Below are 13,635 nucleotides of genomic sequence, written 5' to 3' on the forward strand. Positions count from 1 at the left end.
ATTATTGGTTAGGTATAGGTAAAACTCCATAGGGAGGAACGAGAAAAATACGAAGATGAAAGGAAAAAGACAAAGAAATTGTTTAAATAGAAGAAAAATAAAAAATATTGAATGGGTTGCATATGTGAGTCCATATTAGAAGTAGTGTTGCACAAATGCAAGACCAAGACGAGACTTGGACAGTCTTGGTCTTGGTCTTGCACCAGTACACCTGGTCTTGGTCTTGGTCTTGGTACTGCACTCCCAGTCTTGGTCTTGGTCTTGGTCTTGCAGCAAGAGTCTTGCAAGTCTCGCAGTTACCCACTAGCATATTGCTATTTATTAATAGACAACTCACATTAGCTGGGTTTTAACCCACGATCTAACTAAACTATCCCTGCCTATACTCTAACTAACTGGGCTATCTACCATGTCCCACGGGAGTCAGTATGTTTCTTAATGGTCTCCTAATTTGATATTATAGTGGTAATTACAGATTGTTACCAGATCTTGCGTTTTTTTAAAATATAATGAACTTTCGTATTTCGAATAGAACACCCTGTATATTTTTGCATTTTGAACCATAATAACTACTAATTAATTTTCATGTAATATTTCCTATACCGAAATGCCGTAATTTCTGAGTTATTTCTATATTTATTTAAAAAAAAATTAAACAAATTATAAAAATCAATTGTTTTAGCCCTGGCTGACTTATTTTAGGTTCTTTGAATCATATGGAATAAAAAAGGTCTTTTGTAGTTTTCGTCTAAAGTTATTCGTTTCCGAGTTATAAACAATTTAAAACTGAAAAAAATTGAAAAATGACGATTTTCATGGCTTAAAAACACAAGTAAAAAATATTATTTTCGAAATCTCGAAGTGCCTAAACTGAAGTTTAAACTTTATTTATCAGTTGTCGATAAGTAATTTGTTTATTTCATTTTAAAAAACATTGTTTTTTAGTTTTTAATGCAGCCCGATCGCCCATCCTCTAATAAGTTTTTTTTTTCTCTGATTCTGGCTTTGGTTTAGAACTAGAACCTTTAGCCACGTAATTGTATAACTTATCACTAAGTCAGGGGAGTAATGTGTAGTGTGTGTGTTGAGTAAGTGTCTTGTTACTTTGCAAAGTCGACGTCATTGTCTTTGCAAAGAGACGCTCTCATAAGTTCTTCATTAACAATAAAAAACAATGGCAAAATCACACATCATCGGCCAATATCTCTTTTTATAATATAATAACAAATATCTCTTTTTTTGAAATTTGAAGGTTTTGTAACATTTTACCGTGCACGAATGGACTATACAGGGTAGACTTGCATTATCTTATCTAGTGCTTTTTCAGCAAAAAATTTTGTTTGGCCGATTGATTTAATATCTAACTGCACACCTTGCAAATAGTTTATAAGTAGACGTTTAGTCTTTACGATATGGATAAGGAAAAACAATTGAGTGGTTGTCCGTAACTGTAACAGTGGATATTGGATATGGTATTCGTATTATATTTTTATCACCTTATAGGCGACATACTTCTTTAAAAGTTTCAATGCGATATTATTATACACACAACACAAGAAGATTATTTTATGAAAGGTTGCTATTCTCAAAATCTAGACAATTGCTCAATTGTAATTAATTTCGGAGCGAAGGCGTCGTCTGATATTAGGAAAGAATGAAATATTTTATTTTTACATTGTATAATAATTTATTATAACCTCTGAGTACGTATCCAATAAATAAGTGTTCATATTTTTAATTCGGTATGTATGTATGTTCATCGTATTGTTCATAATGGGAATAAATCCAATGTTCCAAATTTTTGTTACATATTTTTTTGTATCTCATAGTCTCTAAGCATATACCCGAACATAATATACAGGGTGTAACAAAAATACAGATCATAAATTAAATCACCTATTCTAGGACCAAAAATAGTTCTAATGAACCTAACTTACCTTAGTACAAATATGCATATAAAAAAAGTTGCAGCCCTTTGAAGTTACAAAATGAAAATCGATTTTTTCCAATATATCGAAAACTATTAGATTTTTTATTGAAAATGGACATGTGGCATTTACAGTGAAATTTGTGCACCCCATAAAAATGTTATGGGGGTTTTATTCCCTTAAACCCATCCAAACTTTTTTGTACGTTCCAATTAAATTATTACTGTGATACTATTATATTTTTAAAATTTTTTTGGTTCATAGAATTTTTTCGACAAGGCAGTTTTTATCGAGTTGCGGCTTCTTTTCTAATATGTTTACGTAGAGATTTTATGGGGGTTTTGTTCCTTTAAACCTCCCAAATGGTTGTGTACGTTCCAATTAAACTATTACTGCGATACAATTAGTTAAACACAGTGTTTTTAAAACTTTTTTGCTTCTTTGTATTTTTTCGATAAGGCACTTTTATTTAGATGTGACTTCTTTTTTAATATGGTTCAAAATATACCTAAAAATGTAAATCATAAATAAATTTTCCTATTATTATCAAGTCTCCATAATCGTACTTAGCCATATCCAGATGAACATAACATATATGTGGCCATATACAAATATGTGGTGGATTTGACAAATAATATGCAAAATATCTCGACCAATACTGACTTTTCGAAAAAGTACCAAGAGACAAAAAAGTTTTTAAAGCATTGTGTTTAACTAATGGTACTACAATTATAATCAAATTGAAACGTACACAAAAGTTTGGGGGGTTTAAAAGAACACCCGATAAAATTTTTATCGGGTGTCTAAATTTCACTATAATTTTTTCTTAAGATACTACTGCCCTAAGAATGCCACATGTTCATTTTCAATAAGAAATCTCCAATAGTTTTCGATATATTGGAAAAAATCGATTTTCATTTTGTAACTTCAAAGGGCTGTAACTTTTTTTATGTGCACATTTGTACTGAGGTAAGTTAGGTTCAATCGAACTATTTTTGGTCCCAGAATATGTGATTAAATTTATGACCTGTATTTTTGTTACACCCTGTATTATTCCATAAAACGACACTCAAACTGCAAGACGCAAGAGTCTCGCAGGCTTAGTCTTGTTCTTGCTCAAGTCTTGCACGGTCAGTCTTGGTCTTGGTCTTGCTAAAATAAGGCGGTCTTGGTCTTGGTCTTGGTCTTGCTAAAACGCAAGAACAAGACCAAGACCGATTTTGGGCAACACTAATTAGAAGTAGTAATGACACACAGACTTACTCACAATCATTTAATAATACTTTGACGACCGGTTTCGATCTCTACACTATTCAGATCATCTTCAGGTCGGCGTTACAAGTAGTTAAATGCTACAATTAAAGAAAGCCAGAGTTAGAACATTGTCTGGTTGTACAAATGTTAATAGAAAGCCAAAATTTGAAAATAGGTATGCAACTGTTGACATTTTAGAACAACAAACTGATACATACATATGCACACATATGAGAAACAGATACTCATAAGCATGTATACGTACATGGATGCATGCGGTTTATGACTATTTGTTGAACGAGTAAAATTTAAAAATAATTAAAAACTATTAAAAATATTATTATAATTGTAATCAAAAATTAAAAATGCGTTCAAAATTCAAAAATTAATAAATAGTAATAGTAAAATAGTGAATTTTCTTTTAAATTTTGAAATTTCAAAATTTCACTGTGTCTGGACCTACGAAGCATGTCTGCTTGCCCTGTCCCTTACCTAGCTATCCTATTAGCATAAGTTGGAATTATAAACATGTTATCATCGAACTGGCAACACATCCCTTGTAACGGCATGTAAGTGGATCAAATTGATATTACTATTTATTAATTTTTGAATTTTGAACGCATTTTTAATTTTTGATTACAATTATAATAATATTTTTAATAGTTTTTAATTATTTTTAAATTTTACTCGTTCAACAAATAGTCATAAACCGCATGCATCCATGTACGTATACATGCTTATGAGTATCTGTTTCTCATATGTGTGCATATGTATGTATCAGTTTGTTGTTCTGAAATGTCAACAGTTGCATACCTATTTTCTCAAATTTTGGCTTTCTATTAACATTTGTACAACCAGACAATGTTCTAACTCTGGCTTTCTTTAATTGTAGCATTTAGCCAGTTTTATATTATTAAATAAATTTTTATATTATTTATTAACAGGTCTCTATAATCTTACTTAACCCTTTACAAATATTTGGTGGATTTTTCAAATGTTCCAAATATCACTATAAAAACTGACTTATCGAAAAAGCACTAAGAGGCAAAAAGTTTGAAAGACATTATGTTTAACTAATGATACAATAATAATTATTTAATTGAAACGTACACAAATATTTGGGAGTTTAAGGGAACAAAAACCCCATTAATTTTTTTACGGGATTGCACTGTTATTTTTTTAAGATGCTCCTGCCATAAGAAAGCTACATGTCCATTTTCAATATAAATCTAATAACAGTTTTCGACATAATGGAAAAAGTCGATTTTCTTTATGTAACTTCAAAGGGCTGTAACTTTTTTTAATGGACTCACTTGTATTAAGGTAAGTTAGGTTAAATCGAACTATTTTTGGTCCCAGAGTATGTGATTTCATTTTGCCTACCTTTTTGTTACATCCTGTATATTACTTTCTAGAATTATAAAAAAAATAAATAATTATAATACAAGTATTGTTTGAAACCACTTCAGACTGTTTTATTTTTTAAAAGAAAGATACATTTTTATAGAAGTAGGTACTAATACGTCTAAGAACTTTTTTCTTAGTGTAACAAGCAACACTAAAAAAGTGCATCACCTGATTTTGATCTAGATGAAGATTATTATTGTCCTGCTGTTTGTGTTCTGGCTAATGATGGACGATTTGTTGATTCGATTTTCGACTTCTTCACAGGGTATCTTGACTTCTTGAGGATAGTAGCTATACTGGAGACCAGTAGCGTAACAATTAAAGTTTTTGCAAGTAATGCATATAAGGTCGCAATAATAATAAATATTTTCTATACACAAGATTTATCAAAAAGATTTTTGATTATCTCATCACTTTCTTTTAAGGAGGTATGCGCAAAATCTTGGTCCAATGCTATTTAAATGCATTTATTTTTTTCAAATCCTGAGAAAACTAATAAATATTTTTAAAAAAATTACACTCAGAATGATAACATTATTACCGTGGGCCGAAAGTCCCGTAGAATAAACAAAATGTTTGTTGTGAATAAAATATTTGTAGTCCAGAAAGCCACTACGCATCCGCTAGGAAAAATATTCCGATTCGGACTTTTTGCACAATATTACTCAAAAAACACCCCTTTTAACAAATTTGTATGTTGCCAGGTCCAAAAGTGGGTCAAATTTTTTTTAAACGTTTTTTTTTTGTTTTTTTCCTATAATTATTATTTTTTGTATCGAACAAAGTTTTTTTAGGTTATTTGGATCATTTCAAACAGAAAAGGTCTTTAGTGACTTTTCTCTAAAGTTGATAGTTTTTGACATAATATAAGCGATTAAAAATTTTAAAAATGTGAAATCGGCCATTTTTAACCCTCAGAAACTATGTGAAAAACTGAAAATTTCGATGTTGCCAAGGTAAGAAGATATTCTTTGAACATCGCTTGATGAAATCCCGAAGAACTTTTTGCAATACAATATCGAAAACCCCTTCGTTTTTTAAATGTCAATCAAGCGGGCGCTTGATTGGCAACCGTTGCATGTATAAATATGTAACGTGCGTAAATATATGTGCGGAAAAATATTTCGATTAAATTTTTTTTCACCATCTTGCTTGAAAATATCCCCTCTTAACAAATTTGTATGTTGCCAGGATAAAAAAGTCAAACATTTCTTTAGACGTTTGTTTTTTGTTTTTTCCTAAAACTAATTTTTTTGCATCGGACAATTTTTTTTTAGGTTTTTTGGATCATTCCAAATAGAAAATATCTTAAGTGACTTTTCTGTAAATGTGATAGTTTTCCAGATATAAGCGATCTGGCATGTTCCCAGACTCAAAAATGTGTCAAAAAAAATTTTTAATCAATTTTTTTAAACTTAAAATGTTCTCCGATTACATATACACATGCACCGGTTGAAAATAGTGTCGCTCCCGCTTGATTCGCAATTAAAAAACAAAGGGGTTTTCGATATTGTAATGCAAAAAGCTCTTCGGGATTTCATCAATCGATATTCTTAGAATATCTACATACCTTGGTATCATTGAAATTTTTGGTGTTTCACATAGATTTTGAGGGTTAAAAATGGCCGATCTTGCAATTTGTAAAATTCCAATCGCTTATATCTCGAAAACTATCACATTTACAGAAAAGTCACCTAGGTCTTTTCTTTTTGGAATGATCCAAAAAACCTAAAAAAATTGTCAGATGCAAAAAAATTAGTTTTAGGAAAAAATAAAAAACAAACGTTTAAAATTTTTTTTGACTTTTTGATCCTGGCAACATACAAATTTGTTAAGAGGGGATATTTTCAAGCAAGATGGTGAAAAAAATTTGAATCTAAATATTTTTCCGCACATATATTTACGCATGTTGCATATACATGCAACGGTTGCCAATCAAGCGCCCCGCGCCCGCTTGATTGGCAATTAAAAAACAAAGGGGTTTTCGATATTGTATTGCAAAAAACTCTTTTCGGGATTTCATCAATCGATGTTCAAAGAATATCTTCTTACCTTGGCAACATCAAAATTTTCAATTTTTCACATAGTTTCTGAGGGTTAAAATGACCTATTTAGCAATTTTTAAATTTTTAATCGCTAATATGTTAAAAACTATCAACTTTAGAGAAAAGTCAAAAAAAAATAATTTTAGGAAAAAAACAAAAAAAAAACGTTTAAAAAAATTTTGACCCACTTTTAGACCTGGCAACATGCAAAGTTAAAAGGAGTCCTCTTTGAGTGAGATTGTGCAAGAAATCCGAAACGGAATATTTTTTCTAGCGGATGCGCGGTGGCTTTCTGGACTATTGAAATTAAAATTCATACTAAATTTTCTCTTTTTTTTCACCCCTATAACTTATTAAAATAAACATTATAGAAGTTTTCAGGAACTTTCGGCCTTTGGTAATAATGTCATCTTTCATTATTGCATTTAACTTTTTCAAAAATACGTATTAGTTTTCTCAGGATTCGAAAAAAGAATGAATGCATCTAAATAGCATTTAACCAAGATTTTGATCCTACCGCATTAGGTTTTTACATGTCCTTTTTGCAGTGTATACTTTTATTTCTTCATTACATTGCAAATGTAAATATTGTTTATAGAGGTATTTAATTTTTTAGATTGGTTCATTCATAGAGATTCTGACCAATAGAAAATTACAAGATTAAAAATTACAGCGATTATTTTTTACTGATTTTAACTTCCAATCGTGTAGTAAGATTTTTCATCACGTGTTTAATTCTGTTCAATCAGATTATGACTACAGTGGTAATTTTTTACTGTACAAAATTATCCATATTAAACTTTTAGTTCTGCATCTAATATCAAATTGTCACGAGGAGAACACAAATCGGCAAATCTAAGCGTTCGAGTTTACTACGGTAAAATTATTTCATGAATAAAAATGTATTTATAAATAATTTTAACTAATATGTCATTAATATCATGGTCTAAATATTTGCCACTTTGACAAGTTGAAAAATGTGTGTCACAATAATTGGGATCAATACTCACTAAAGGTTTTTATACAAAAACTTAAATTTTATATGTAAATATTAAAAAATAACCTTACGAATATCACACGACAGTAACAATAAATAAGAAAATACAGCTCTACTTTTTCTCAAACTTGTACTCATTGGGCAATAGCCACTTGAGTCCTGCGGGCTCTCGTGTCTATTGCCAGACAACAAAATTTCGAAAAATTGTCGCATTATTGTTAATTTATTCTTACTCTCTTGTGATATTAATGCCGATATTTTTTTATACTTTCCTGTCGTCAAGTAGTTTACGTCAGATGCCATTCGTTGCTACGCAAAAATACATTCAGTGACATTAATGACAATTAATGTTTTACAACTTGTCACAGAGAACACCAAGAAACAGGTTTAGTAAATATTCAGGCGACGATATCCATATAATATTTTAACATGATTTAAAAAGATAGTTTTATCATGAAATAATCTTACCGAATTACTCTCGAGCTCTTAAATTATCCATTTGTTTGGCCCTCGTTACACTTTGACATAATTTCAAAAATTAACACTCTCAAAGTGTCACTCGGGATACAAATCTCTAATTTAAGAGCTCTCGTGTAATTATTACTGAAAATTAATTAAATTATCTGAAAATAGTATTTAACATAACAGAAAGACAGATTTATGTAGTATTGATGTCGCTGAATAGAGCCCCAATGTGGATTTCAATGATCTTTGAAATTCACCTTAAATAGATGGGCTGCTGGTTTTCGCTTCAGAGGTGTGCACGCTAGCTCTGCTGAGGAAGCTTGTAAGGCAGAAACAGCTGTCCAGGGATTGTGCATCCCTCTGAATCGAAACCAAGCAGAAACAATCTTTTACCTTTCTATCTTTACTCAGATTTGAGTATTAGGAAGTTGCTTTCTGTCCTTTTCCTAGACGAATGAAAACGAAATGTGACTGCATATAGTAGAGTTCTTTTTGTTTTCTATATTCGTCGTTTGCGGTCTTATAAATTGTAAAAGTCGCAGATTAAGGATGTACCAGAAAGAATTTACAACAAGAAAAGTTTCAGATTTAAATTATTATTTACCAATGTATAAATATTTTCAATTTCTTTGCAATCCGAAAATGCAGCAGCATTATACTTTAGTTAAATCGGAGAGTGCAGGAAGAGTCTATACCGGGAGGTTTTTCCCCCTATTCAGTAGTATCCTCTTCTCTCCGATTTCACCAGGTACCCTGCTTTGGGCGTTTCCGAGTTATCAATCGAAGTAGCACAGAAAACGACAATAAATATCGTTCCCATACCACCAAATTAACAACAGGTGAAATATTTTTTTGGTTACAACCTCCCGTGATTTTCAAAAATTATAAATCATAAATCATACAGGATGCCGAGGAAATTAGGATGAGGGAATATTAAATAATTCACGTCCCATCTGCTCAGCGTGGTAAAAGTTCCAACAAAAAATATTCCTTAGTACTCAACAAAAGCGTAAATGAATTAAAAATGTATTAACATTTTCAATTTATTTGCAATCCGAAAATGCAGCAGCATTATACTCTACATAAATCGGAGAGTGCAGGAAGAGTCTATACCGGTTTCGGAGGTTTTTCCCCCTCATCAGTAGTCCTATATCCTCTTCTCTCCGATTTCACCAGGTACCCTGCTTTGGGCCTTTCCGAATTGCAAAGAACGAAATGCCGCAGATGTACTAGAGACATCTACCGAAAAACAATATAAGTTATCAATCGAAGTAACACAGAAAACGACAATAAATATCGTTCCCATACCACCAGATTGACAACAGGTGGAATACTTTCTTTGGTTACAACCTCCCGTGATTTTCAAAAATTATAAATCATAAAACATACAGGATGCCGAGGAAATTAAGATGAGGGAATTTTAAATAATTCACGTTCCATCTGCTCAGCGTGGTAAAAGTTCCAACAAGAAAGATTCCTTAGTACTCAACAAAAGAGTAAATGAATTAAAAATGTATAAACATTTTCAATTTCTTTGCAATCCGAAAATGCAGCAGTATACTCTAGTTAAATCGGAGAGTGCAGGAAGAGTCTTGCAAAGAAATTGAAAATGTTTATACATTTTTAATTCATTTACTCTTTTGTTGAGTACTAAGGAATCTTTCTTGTTGGAACTTTTACCACGCTGAGCAGATGAGACGTGAATTATGTAAAATTCCCTCATCTTAATTTCCTCGGCATCCTGTATGATTTATAATTTTTGAAAATCACGGGAGGTTGTAACCAAAGAAAGTTTTCCCCCTGTTGTCAATCTGGTGGTATGGGAACGATATTTATTGTCGTTTTCTGTGCTACTTCGATTGATAACTTATATTATCATTTACCATTTTAATTTTTATTAGATGGTGGATTCTGTATCTGAGACTTTTCAGTTCATTATGTAATACTATTGGCGAGTTGTAATAATTATAGAATGCATTTTCCAGAAAAGCAGGAACAATTAATTTTTGATTAATTAATATGCACATTAGATATAAATAGACAAGTTTGTATAGTTGTACAATTTCGGAGAGATAGTGCAGTCAATAAGGATATTTATTTGGTTCTGGATTCCGTCCTAATGCATCAATTTATTTGATATTTTCACAGGAAGTAGGATATAGCTCAAGAAACAAAGTCTACCCTATGCCATAAAATTGTTTTATCTTGGGGGTGGTTCCCACCCCCTCCCCGAGGTAGAAATATTTTTGGTCAAAATAATCCCGGGAGTCGTTATAGGGCCTAAAATTGTAACTAAAAAATATTCTATAGTATGTTTTTGTAAACTTAACACTTTTTGCCATTTTCATTGAAAAATTATACATTTTCGGACGTTTTTTGGGAATAACTTAAAAACTATGCGTCTAATGAAAAAAGTGCAGGAAATATTGTTTAGCTTATAAACAACAGCAAAGACAAAGAGATTAGTTTTTCAGAAATCTAGTTGCAATACAAAGCGAGATACGGTAGGTGAAAGGAGATATTCTTTGTGAATGATTGAATTGGTACATTCAACTTGAAATAACAGAAAAATGACGATTTTACGGGTATAATGTTAAGAACACTTTTTATATTCTAAAATAAACTTTTAAAATGAGTACTATTAAATGCCAATTATATTTAAACTAAGCGAGATACGTGCAAAAAAGATTAATCAATCACATATTTAAAGAAAAAAGCAGTAGGTATATTTAACTCCGCATCCACCAGAATTTAAATACATCGTTTTCCTACTTTTTTGGTAGGATTGGTATTTCTATGCTCAAAAAGTTTTGCTGGTTTCACATGCGTTAAAAAAAAATAAGATCAAATTATATGGCGCATTTTTAAATTTTCTACGATGTTAAGAAATACGAAAAAAATGATTCAGTAAAGAATGTAGGATTTTTTTGACAAAAATTTTAATTTTTTTGTTACTGTAAAAACTGTTAGAGATATCACTACTTTAAGTTAGGTTGACAACGCGAGTATCGTCTTGCTTGCGCCACTTAACTCTTTACCTTTTAAAAACTAAAGATTTTGAGTTTATGTGATCAACCTGGTATTATAGTTCTTCAAATTTACTTTAAAATAGTTTTGAAATTGATATAGTATCTTTAAAATAAATTGAGTTATTGTAAAAAAAACAAACAATTTTAATTTAAATTTTAGAGCGGATATGAATGGGATCTCGGTATACCGACTACTTACTTTTCACAGCCGCTGGTGAAAAGCACTGCTGTAAAATTGGCATTGCTCGTACCTACACCAGATGCTTTGGACGAGCACATTACAAAAGAGTTGAACAGGGATTGTTTTTAAGGGTAGAAAAATGAAAAAACGAAATATAACATTGATCCAAATTACGACATACAATTAAATCAGATATTAATTAAGTAAAAATATTAGTAAATCATATTCTTTACATATTTTATTACCAAATTTTTAGACATTTTATGTGTAAAATAGTTCTAGTAAAAATTTCTATTTAATGTTAATAGGGGTTAAGTTATTCATCCAACCGAAAATAATGTCTTAAAGAACTGTATTTGACTTTAAAGTGATTTTGGCAAAAAGGGGTAGTTTTCAGCCCTAAAAATATATACTTATATACACCGTTATTTGACGTTAACGCCCTTCGGTGGGGATCTATGAAGGAGTATTACCAAGCTGCACCCCTTATCCCTTGCCGTACCGCTCCTCCATAGGCCGATCAGACACCAGTTTATTCCAGACCAAGTCGTAGATTCGATTGAATTTGATACTAGGACGTTGGCCTTTTTATTAATTTCAAATGACCGGGCTGGGGCTGGAACCTCGATCGCAAATCCACTAAACTTGTCGATCGACTGCGTCTCAGCCAACTAAGCCGTCTGACCCCTACAAATAATAAGCATATATCGGCATAGGATAAAAGATTTGAATTATAGTGCAGTCAGTGAGGGTATTTGGCTCCAAGTTCCATCCTACTGCATGGAGTTTAATGCAATTTTGGGAATAGCCTATACTTATCTCCTAATTCAAAGTCTACCCTATGCCGATGTGCGCTTTTATCTTGAGGGTGGTTCCCACCCCTTCTCGGAGGGGGAAAATTTTTTGTTCAAATTAACCACGAAAAAGGCTAGAGAACCTAATTCTAAGCAAAAACTGTTCTATAATTTTTTTTTAAAACTTAAAACTTTTTGAGTTATTCGTGGCTGAAAATTGGTCATTTTCATTGAAAAATGTCACCTTTCTGGACGGTTTTTGCGAATACCTTAAAAATTATGCATCTAACAAAAAAAACTATATAAAACATTTTTATAGCTTATGAAAAATAAACCCGATTCATTTCTTCATAAATCTTCTAGTTATAATACAAAAAGAGATACGGTAGGTGAAAAGAGATTTATTTGGTGCATGCTCAAATCAGTGTGTTCGACTTAAAATAACAGAGAAATGGTCGATTTTAGGGGTATAATGCTACAAATACCTTTTGTCGTGCTTGAAAAGACCTTTAAAATGAGCACTTTAAATGTCGATTACGTTCTAACTAAGCTAGATATGGTACAAAAAATTTGATGACTAATGTATTTTGAGAAAAATTGAGAAGTATATTTAACCCCTCATCTACCCGAATTTACATACATAGTTTTCCTTCTACAATACCTTTTATTAAAATCAACTATTTTCAATGGGAAATAAGCCACAATTTTACCAAAAAAATGATTTTATTAAGGTTTGGACGCATAAGTCGGGTGTCGTTGTCAATATACAAAATAATACTGTTTATTATTTTGTATTTTGACAACGACACCCTACTTGGGGGTCGAAAAACGTTAATAAAATAATTTTTTTGGTTAAATTGTGGCTCATTTCCCATTGAAAATAATTGATTATAAAAATGCCACAAGGAAATAGCTTCAAAATAACCTTTTATTATAGTGTTATTTATATGTTCAAAGTTGGATGGGTTTTAAATAAACGATTTTAAAAAAATAAGATCAAATTATAGAGCACATTTTAATTTTTTTAAATCTTCCTTTTTCTCCATATAACTCGAAAATGATAAGAGATACGAATAAAAGATATAGTGCAAAAATGTAGGATTTTTTCAGATAATACTTTTGTTTTGTCTTTCACTACTGTATCTCTTTATCATTTTCGAGTTACATGGAGAAAGAAAAAGATTTTTAAGAAAATCTAAAAATGCGCTCTATAATTTAATCTTATTTTTTTCAAAAACCATTCATTTTAAACCCGTCGAACTTTTTTAACATAGAATAAGAAGTATTGTAAAAGGAAAACGTTGCATTTAACTTCTGGTGGATGAGGGGTTAAATATAGTACTCAATTTTCCTTAAAATACATTAGTCATTAATTTTTATGCACTATATCTCGCTTAGTTCGAATCTAATCGACATTTAACAGTGCTTATTTTAAAGGTCTTATCAGCCACCACAAAAGGTCTTTGTAGCGTTATATTCCTAAAATCGACCATTTCTCTGTCATTTTAAGTTGAACACACTGATTTGAGCATGCA

The 13,635-nt window shown here is 31.1% G+C and overlaps 1 protein-coding gene across 1 annotated transcript in view; it reads left to right on the top strand.

The window, feature by feature from the left end:
* LOC126881944 (protein I'm not dead yet) overlaps positions 1-13,635 on the top strand; it is a 335,541-nt gene that overhangs the window by 108,731 nt on the left and 213,175 nt on the right. The gene's annotated exons all lie outside the window — the stretch shown is intronic.

Source organism: Diabrotica virgifera, chromosome 3, assembly GCF_917563875.1.
Source record: "Diabrotica virgifera virgifera chromosome 3, PGI_DIABVI_V3a".
Taxonomy (NCBI): Eukaryota; Metazoa; Arthropoda; class Insecta; order Coleoptera; family Chrysomelidae; genus Diabrotica; species Diabrotica virgifera.